The following is a 9,352-nucleotide window of genomic DNA, read 5'->3' as shown; positions in this document are numbered from 1 at the left end:
ACCATATACTCACACTGCAGCCTCCAGCTACCCCTGGATATTTTGTCGTTTAACCGGTTTTGGCTGCGACTATGTTTGGTTTGGAAACGTCTTCTTTTTGTCTGCCTTTCAGATAAAGGCTGTTCAGATCCATTTAGACCGAAGGAGCTATCCCCCTCCCTGCCTGCACTCAGCAGCCCCCAACGCACACACTTCAATTCCTCACCCGAGTCCTGCCAGGTCTCCCCCGGGTGCTGGAACTGCTGGGGCAGGGCAGGTGGCTTGACCTGCCCTCTGACCCTCTCACCTCTGGGCGGACACAAGCCAGGGTCTGCGTGTCCAGAGCTCATCAGCGCTGAGGCCTGAGCCGCTGCCTCCATGCCTTGCCTGGAACCCCACTGAGAAGCCTCTGAGAAGCCTGGCTCCCTGGATCTGGAGCTGCAGCCCCCACCTCAAAGCACAAAGCAGCAAATCTTCCCCAATCCCACCTTCCCACTGACCCCCGAGGAGCCTGAAGCCCCAGAGGGACGGACCATGACAAATGAGGAGTGGGCTGGAGCCCCAGGAAGTCAGGAACAGGAAGGGCGCTGTGGCCCCAACCCTCACCGGCTTCGCAGCTGCACTTCCAGAGCGATTGCTATGTCCCAAGCCTTGCGCTGAGTGTGTCCTAAGCCTTCTCTGCCATCGCCTCATTCAGAGAACAGATGCCATCACTGCCCCCTTTTTCCTGGTGAGGAACCAGAGGTGCTGGGGTGCATGGCCAGTGAGCGCAGAGTCAGAATTTGAAGGCCGGCAGGCAAATCCCCCGAGCTCACACTGTTAACACCACAGCACTGGCTCCCGGGCAGCGCCCTGTGTTCACCTCCTTGCCTGCTCACAGCCCCACTCAGGTGTGCCATCCCCCCCCCATGGCCCACACCCATCTCCCGTCTGGTCCTCTGCCAGACCCCCACCTCACAGGCCACCCCTGCCCTTGGCGACTGAGGACCCACAAGGTACAGGGGCTGGTGGATGGGGGGAGGCAGGGGGACAAGATGTTTAGGGCTGGACGTCTAGGGAACATGCAGGAGGCTCTGTCCCACTTCCCTTAGCCTGCCCCATGCCTGTTTTGACCCCCAGAAGTTTGGAGAAGGCTAAACCGAAGCCATGTTTCCCACATCTTGTTTTGAAACCAAGTTCAGGTTGTTTCTGTCATTCCTTCTACAGGGCAAGGGCTGAGCTGGGGCTCCATGGTTATAAAGATGTCAGTGTGTAGGGGTGAGTGTACGGAGCCGAGAGGGGCCTCCGAGCCTCTTTGCCGGGCACAAAACAGTGGCAGCAAAGCCTGTGAGGCCATAATGAGCCAGACGTGTGAGTGTGGGAGAGGAGGGGTGCCAGAGAGCCACACAGGAGTAGCCCACCCCACCCCAGCCCCTGCCGCCTCTCTCTGGACCAGCCCCAGGCAGGGAGGTGGAATGGAACAAGGCCAAAGTAGAGAGTGGGGGAGTTCTAGTCATTGCCAAGTGCAATGCCACATTACCCAGCCTCCTTACCCAGGAGGGGAAAGGAGTTATTTCTGAGACCTCGAACAAAAGCACTAATAGCCACACTGGCTTGCCAGACCCTGGGGCTAGTGAGCCTATCGTGGGGAAAAGATTAGCAGCAACTGGAAACGAGGGAGGTGGGTCAAGGGAGACACCAGGAGGCTGGGGGCAGGGTGGGAAGGTAAAGTCCCAAGCAGTAGCTTTTAATCTCGGCTGCACATTAGAATCACCAGAGAGCTTTTAAAAATAACCCATGCCCAAGGCCTGCTGGTGAAATCAGAAGCTCTGGGTGTGGGGCCAGGAGGCTGGTGGTTTTTAGAAGGTTCCCCCAGGTGGTTCCAATGTGCAGTCAGGAATGAGAACCCTGGTGCTCCAAGTAGGTGTCGGATGGAGGGAGCTTAGTGGTTCAACGCCCTCCTTCCGGCTCAAGATGGGAAGGGACTTGCCCAAGGTCACATAGCTAATGAATTGTGCCTGGAGAGAACAGGCTACACGGGGCACTATCCTTAACTGATACCAATACCGGGGGCCAAACCCACAAGGTCTGTCTTTGCAGCCAAGCCCCCCAACCCTGGACCGCACTAAANGAATGAATATAGAATTAAGCATCCCACCTTCTTTTCTGCATCAGTACATAAAAGAATCTCTTTAGGGAATTAATAAGTGCCTGAGTCTCAAAGGCCTGACCCTCACCTGCAGTGATATGCAAATGGCACCTGAACACCCACAGTGCATCACTCAGAAGCTGGGAGCAAATGGAATGCAAATGTATGCAATCATTATGCAAACAAGGGCAGCCCCGGATTAATGGCCTCCATCCTTCACCCAGACAGCAGCTGTCTCTTTAGGTACAGGCATGGCTGACAGGGAGGGCTGAGTTGTCTCCTGTCAGAAGCATCCTGAGGAAGGGTCAAGAGGGGCCATTTCTGACACCTGCCTCCTGATGGTCTTCTCTGAGGAATCCAGGGCGGGGCGGGGGCGGGGGCGGTCTGCCAGGCAGGGAGATGTTCTTCTCTGACTGGACTCCTTGCCCAAGTCCCAGGTTCAAAGCCAGGCACGAGCTGTGGAGGAGAGAGGTGGTGACACGGATGGTGGAGGTGGAGGAGGCCAAAGGAGAGGTGATAGTGGAAATAATTGAGGAGATGGCAGAGGTGAGGGTGGTGTTTCTGGTGACGTCAGTGATGATGGGGCGGTGAAAATGGACTGGGAGGGGACAGTAGTGGCAGTGCGGTGGCAGTAATGGCATTGGTAATACCGCATGTGACACTGGGGGTAAGGTGGCGATGACAGAGGTAATGTTAACAGTAGTCGTGACGGAAAGGAATGCAGTGAGGAAGGAAGGCCGGTAGAAGTCCCGGGGAGGGGGAAGACAGTGATGCAGGGGTGCAGGGAGAGAGAGAAAGGCAGTGGTGGGTGACGGTGGCTGCGGTGCAAGTAGCAAAGGCCGCAGGGGTGGAGTGGTGGGTGGGGATGGTCGTTGTGTGACCAATATGAGCTGAGGGTGGAGCTGTCGCTTGACAGAGGAGGTGAAGATGAGGAAGGGGAGTTGGTGAAAATGGGCTCTCAAAACCCTCAACCTCAGTAGGGGAGGGGGTTGGAGAACCTGTCAGACAAAGGCAGGGGGACCAGGAGGGAACATGAAGAGGAGAGACAAGGTCTGCCTGCAGTGACGGCGACAGGGGCCGAGGCCCACAATGACAGACCCAGAGGAAGCTCAGAGATGACTCCTGACTTCTGTTTCCTTGGCAAAGACTAGGCTGCACCCCCCAGTTCTGCTCAGGGCAGGTGGCAGGCCTGAGGTGCGCCAGCGACCCCGTGGGTGGAGATATCACAGCCCCCACCGAGCTCTATGAAAAGGGAGGAAGTGTGACAACCAAGTGTACAGGTGAGTTTGTTCTCTCCTTCCGTTCCCAGCAGACGTGGCTGACGGCAGGGTCACGGGCAGTGGAATGAAGCTGCCTTGAGGAGCGGGGAAAGAGGGGTGAGTGTCCGGAAATAGCACGTGGTAACTGGGGCTTGGGAGATTGACAAATGTCTCCTCAGTAGAACTTGGAAACCCCCAGTGTCACTCCTACCCCATGGCCCAGATCCTCTCCACTTCTCCATCACCCTCCCCTCATCTCAGTCCCTTCAATGAAGGTTTCCAGAGCTGTCTGACACTGTCCTCACAGCTCTATTTCCCTGCTAAAAGGTCACACCCTATAGTCCATAGGCTCCGGAGTCAGATTCCAGGGTATTGTTGGGTGAGCCTGGACAATAAACCTCTTTGCGCCTCTGTTTTCTCACTTATGAATTGGGATTGAAAATTCCTACCTTATAGATTTAGCATGGATGTCTGTAAGTGTGTTTGGTCCAGCAAACGTCACTTCAGAGAACCCATAGCTGCTGTGAATACGCTGAAGGAGTAAGGTGCACCAGTACACTTATTCTGTAACCTCAGGAGAAGTAGCCACAGGAGAGGGGATTTCCACGACACATGGCTTCCCATAGCCCCAAGGTATGACCTCCACAGCAAGCCACCTCCTCCTCCTCTTGGGACCTGCATTTGCGCGTTGGTCCTGCAGAGGGCGCGCCTCCTCCACGAACCAGGACTCCAGCCGGAAGGCAAGGCTGCTCCAGGGAGGAGGCAATCTGCCCAGAGTCACACTGAAATTGCCCTGCTCTGGCTGGGTGCAGGGAAGGAAGCCTAGTCCCCCAGGCCAGAGCTGGTTTGGGGGACTGGGAGGGGGGCAGAGGGAAAGAATCTGTTGTTCTTGGCTCTTAGGGGTCCTAAGCCTTCAACGCTGGCTGCAGATTTGTGGGGTGCCGGCCATTAGCTTGAGTGGGAGGAGCCATTGGGAACCCCTTGGAAGCATCTCTGGGCAGCCCCAGAGCCCCAAGGGCAGGTGCTGTGAGCACTGTGCCCTCTCCCAGTTCCCCTTTCTTGACTGGGAATTGCCCTCCCTCCCCAAAACATGCATGCAGTGGTCCAGCATCATTCACTGTGAGTGATGTGAATTGTCCTGATGGCCTGTGGACCATCACCACCTAGGGTGGCCTGAGCAGAGAGGGACCTAGCAAAGTCATCTCGGGGTAGTAATGAGGGCCACCTGGAGAGGATCTGTCAGCCTCCTCCCCCCAGCCCTGTCCACACCCCTCTCCCCCCAGCCCTGCTCTCACACACCCAGGATGCCCTGTTTAAAGGCTGTGCTCCAGGTCTCGCCCGCACCTCGAGCAGCTGTGCCAGCCCTGCCCTCCCGCTACAGAGCGGGCATCGGGGCCAGGGCTTGCAGCCAGCTCCAGGTACCATCGGGTCCCTGTGTGGGGCTGGAGTGGAAGGCTGCTTGTGTTTCCTCTATCCAATCTCTAAACACTACCTGTTTCACAGTGTGAACAACCATCCAGGGACCTCCCAAGACTAGCAACATCCAACAGAAATACAATGTAAGCCACAGACACATCCTTTAATACTTTGATAGCCACATTAAAAAAGTAAACAGAAACAGGTGAGAAGATTTATTTAACCCAACATAGCCATAATATTAATGTTACAGTGTGTAATCATTATAAAGATTATTTTTAAAAAATTTTAATGTTTTTTATTTATATTAGAGAGAGAGTGGGGGGAGGGGCAGAGAGAGGGGGACAGAGGATCTAGAAATGGGCTCTGTGCTGACAGTAGAGCTGGATGTGGGCTTGAACTCACAAACCGGGAGATCATGACCTGAGCCAAAGTTGGATGCTTAACCTGTGCCCCATCAATAAAAAGATTATTAACGAGATTTTTCCACTCTCTCTTTTTTCTACTACGTCTTCGAGAGCCAGTGTGTATTTTACATATTCGGCACACATGTCTTCATTGGAAAGAGCCACATTTCATGTGAGCAGTAGCCACCCGTGGCTAGTGGCTCCCGTATGGGCCAGTGCATGTTAGTCGCTCACACTCGCTATCTTCTGGCCCCCAGTCTCAATATGTTTGTGTTGGCTGGTGGTCTCCTGGGAATCCTGCAGCAGGAGGGACTGAAGTGCCCGATAAGCCTCAGTTTCTCTACTTTTGGTCCTCCCAGCCAGGGGGCCCCTGGGAGCTGCTCAGAGCCGGGGGCCATCAGCCCTGCCGGAGGAGGCTGCCATCTGGTGCACGCCCCACAGAGGGCAGGGGTGCTCTTCAAACCCAGTCCCCAGGGCACCCAAGGCACCGAGCCACACTCCCCGAACTCCTGGTCCTGGCCCATTGCTCAGCTGATGCCAGATGTCCCTCTGCCCCGCATGAGCAGAGGATCTTTGTGTGGCACGTAAGGGATGTTGATATTTAGACGTGGAAAGGATAAGGAAAGAGTTCCGGGAAGCCGACAGTCTGCGCAAAGGTCTGGAGGTGGGGTCTGGGGGACAGGAGATGGCAGGGAGCGAAAGGGAAATGAGCGGAGAGAAAGGAGCAGCTGCTGGCCATGGAGGGTGTGTGTGTGTGTGTGTGTGTGTGTGTATGTGATGTGCACTAACCGCCAGTCTAGACAACATGGAACCATGGAAGTTTCTCTGGAGCCCATACAGAGAGGACTGGGAAGGGAGAAGGGGGAGGTGAGCAGGGAAGTAACTGCACTGGGGTAGTTAATGTGGACCCGTGCCCTTCTGTGGTTGGCAGAGAGAAGCAGACAAAAGCTCCAAAGTGGGCAATGCTGGAGTCCCCAGGCTCCCCCCAACTTATCTCTGGGAGGGCCTGGGTAACGCCCACAGAGGGATTCCAGTGGCTTCTGTCTCTTCGGCAGTGAGTCAGGTGGGCTTTTGCTGCTTACTTCCCTCCTAGACTCTGGATTCCAACGCTGACCTCCTGCAAAACCAACCCATCCCCGCCCACTGAGAACCAATGCTGGGCTTTCGTGACAATGTGAAAAGGTCATCCCCTCTATGTCGATGCAGCCCCTTGGCAGATAGTGCCTTTGTGCCAAGCAAAAGGTGCCCAGCATGGCTGGATTTCAACCCGCACCTCCCCTTTGCAAGGCCCAGTGCACAAACCACCCGAGGTACACAGCTGTCCTGCCTAATTCCCAGCAATAAGGAAAACCCAACAAAGGTGACAAGTCTAACTTGAAAATCACAAGCAGCCAGAGATGAGACCTTTCCCCACCTGCTTCCTCCTCCTCCCCTGGATCAGGGCCCAGAGCTGTCCAGACTGGATGAGGGAGAGGCATGGGGAGGGAGGACCCGGGGAGTCAGAGCAGCAGGGTCACAGGCCCTTGTACAAAGCCTGTTATATCTTGTCTCCTTGGAGCCAAGTGAAAACAGCCCCAGGCAGGAGGCAGGACAGAGACTGGGGTCCCCCAAAAAACTGGGACCAAAAGAGGTTGAATGGCCTGCTCAAGACGGCTCAGGGGGCAAGAAAACAGTGAGTGATGGGAGGCAAAGTCAGAGCCGTGAAGAGGCACCAGGCAGACCTAGGGAGCACCTTGGCCCTGAACTTGGGCATTCGTGTCATCCTTCTGAGTATCCATTCGCTCATCTGTAAAATGGGAATGATAGTTAGGACTCTTCCCAGGATTAATGACAGCAGTGCCTGGAAGGCACCCCATTTCCCTCTGCAGGGAAAGATGTGGACACACCATGGAGCTCCTTGGTAGGTAAAGAAGTCTAGAATGTTAGAAAGTGGTCCAAGGCCAGGCCTGCAGACCAGAGGAATAAGCACCTTCCAGAGCTGCAGGGGCAGGGGGGATACTGAGCTGTGCCACCAGGCTCCCTTCAGGACCAGGTGACTGTGTGGCCTGCAGAGGGCTCACCATCCCTCCCCAAGAACTGCTCTCATCCAAGGCCACACCCCCTGCCCGGCAGCCTCACTCATGTGCCAAGTGTTCTTGCATCAATCTGGAATTGCCTGTGACTCCCCACAAGTAGTTCAGCTGCGCCCCCCTCTGCCCCTCTCTGTTTGCTTCACTCCCTGCAGGAGCAGGGCGCCCCCTAAGAGCAGAGCATGCAAGTCTTCGTCCCTGGGTCTGCTTCCTCTGATGCTGATCACTGTAAACTTGGTGACTTAAAAACACACATTAAAAAACACATGTTTATTCCCCTACAGTTCTGGAGACCAGAAGTCCAAAATCAATCTTAACGGAGCTCACATCAAGGTGTTCAGTCAGTAGGGCTGGTCCCTTGCGGAAGCTCTAAGGGAGAATTTGTTTCCCTGCCTTTTCTAGCTTCTGGAGGCCGCCAGCATCCTTGACCCGCCTCTGCTTCCGTTATCATAGATCCTATTTCCTCCTTGGACCTTCTTGCCCCCCCTCTTATAAGGCCCCTTGGGATTACATCAGACTAGTCATGGTCCGGGAGAATCTCTCCATCTCAAGACCCCTAACTTAATCACATCTGCAAAGTCCTTTTGCCATATAAGGCTACATTCACAGGTTCCCAGGACTAGGATTTGGATCTCTGCAGGGTAGGGGGTGTTATTATATAGCCCTTGACGCCAAGAAACTGAACCCAAGCAAGCAGCCTTTTCCCCTTAAGCCAGAGGCCCAAAGTGACGCTGCTCACCTCCTCCCAAGCACCCTCTTTTGGACATGTCCCCAACAAGGACAGGCTGATTCCATCAGCGGATGGTGAGAGGGGTCTGGCTATGGAAGAACTGCCAGGAGATCCTTAGTCTTGAGTGTGTGTGAGATACCAGCTACCAGGAAGGCTTAAGCCCGCTGGGGAGGCTTTGCAGTCCAGGAAGATGCATGTTCCCTCTGTTCTCGGCCTCTACACGTTATCCTCAACCTTCAAGGCCTAGCTGCCCCGGCACAGGCAAAACAGCTGCTTCCTCTTGGGCCTCCACCAGGCTCACTGGTGCCTCCACTGGCGCATGTCCCCGGCCTGCTGCGCGCATCTGTCACTGCTCATCTGCAACTTCCGTAGACTATGATAGGTCTTCCTCATTTCCTGACCCCCTTCGATGCCCGGTGTGGGATCTGTTCCCCTGGAGAGCAGAGGCCTTGTCTGCTTCCACTCAATCAAATAAATGCTTGCAGAACTAGGTCGTGCCATGCCCATCCGTGGCTCCTAGGGAGAAAGATGGAAGTACAAGTTGTCAGCTCCATGCCCTGGCCGTTCCACGTGAATCAGTGTGGACTGGGGCTCCCTGGAGAGGGTCTAGCTACACCTCCATCAGTCTGGGGCTGCCCGCTGGTTGAGTAGTGCATTCCTGCTCCTGCGGGTTCACCCATATGCTCTCCCTGGCTCTGAGCAGCTCCCCAACCTGCTCCCAGGTCACCCCCTCCCCAGCTCCGAGTACCTTCCAATAGTGCTCCCCTTTTCCATGTTCTTCAGAATAGCGTGTATTCTCTGTATTGTCTCTCCTTCTCCCCATGAGTCAGTCCTCTCTGGGTTCTGCCTCTTTCTCCCACTGAGACCGCCCTCCCAGACCCAACCAGCCACCTCTGTGTCTGCTGATACCAAGGCATCACTCAAAAGGCACCGACCAGACAAGTTTCACTGACACTTCCCAGCCTGGTGCCCACGCCATAGGCTTCTTGGTCTCCTTTCATGAGAGCATTCTCTGCCCCCAGACTGAACGCGGCTCCCACATGGGTCAGAATGCAATGCCAAGAGCATCAACACCCCCGGAGCGACCCTTGACTAACAAGGGATGAGAATTGGTGGATACCTGCCCCTTGATGGGACAGTTCTGAGGCATGTCCCCCCTGGGCCTAGGCCCCCATCGCCAACAGCAGAAGCAATAACACACATTCCCTCCATGTCCTTCTCCACCTGATCTCACAGCCCCACTCCCTCACCTGCTTTCTGAAACCATCTCTCAAGCAAAAGACTCAACTCAAATCCTTATCAACAAACCTGTTTCCTGGGAAGCCAAGCTAAGGCAACAGATAATGTTACCTTCCTCATTGCCC

The sequence above is a fragment of the Crocuta crocuta genome, unplaced genomic scaffold (assembly GCF_008692635.1).
Source record: "Crocuta crocuta isolate KB4526 unplaced genomic scaffold, BGI_CrCroc_1.0 scaffold130, whole genome shotgun sequence".
In the NCBI taxonomy this organism is placed as follows: Eukaryota; Metazoa; Chordata; class Mammalia; order Carnivora; family Hyaenidae; genus Crocuta; species Crocuta crocuta.
The sequence above is the reverse complement of the archived record's forward strand: the minus strand, read 5'-3'. Positions refer to the sequence as shown.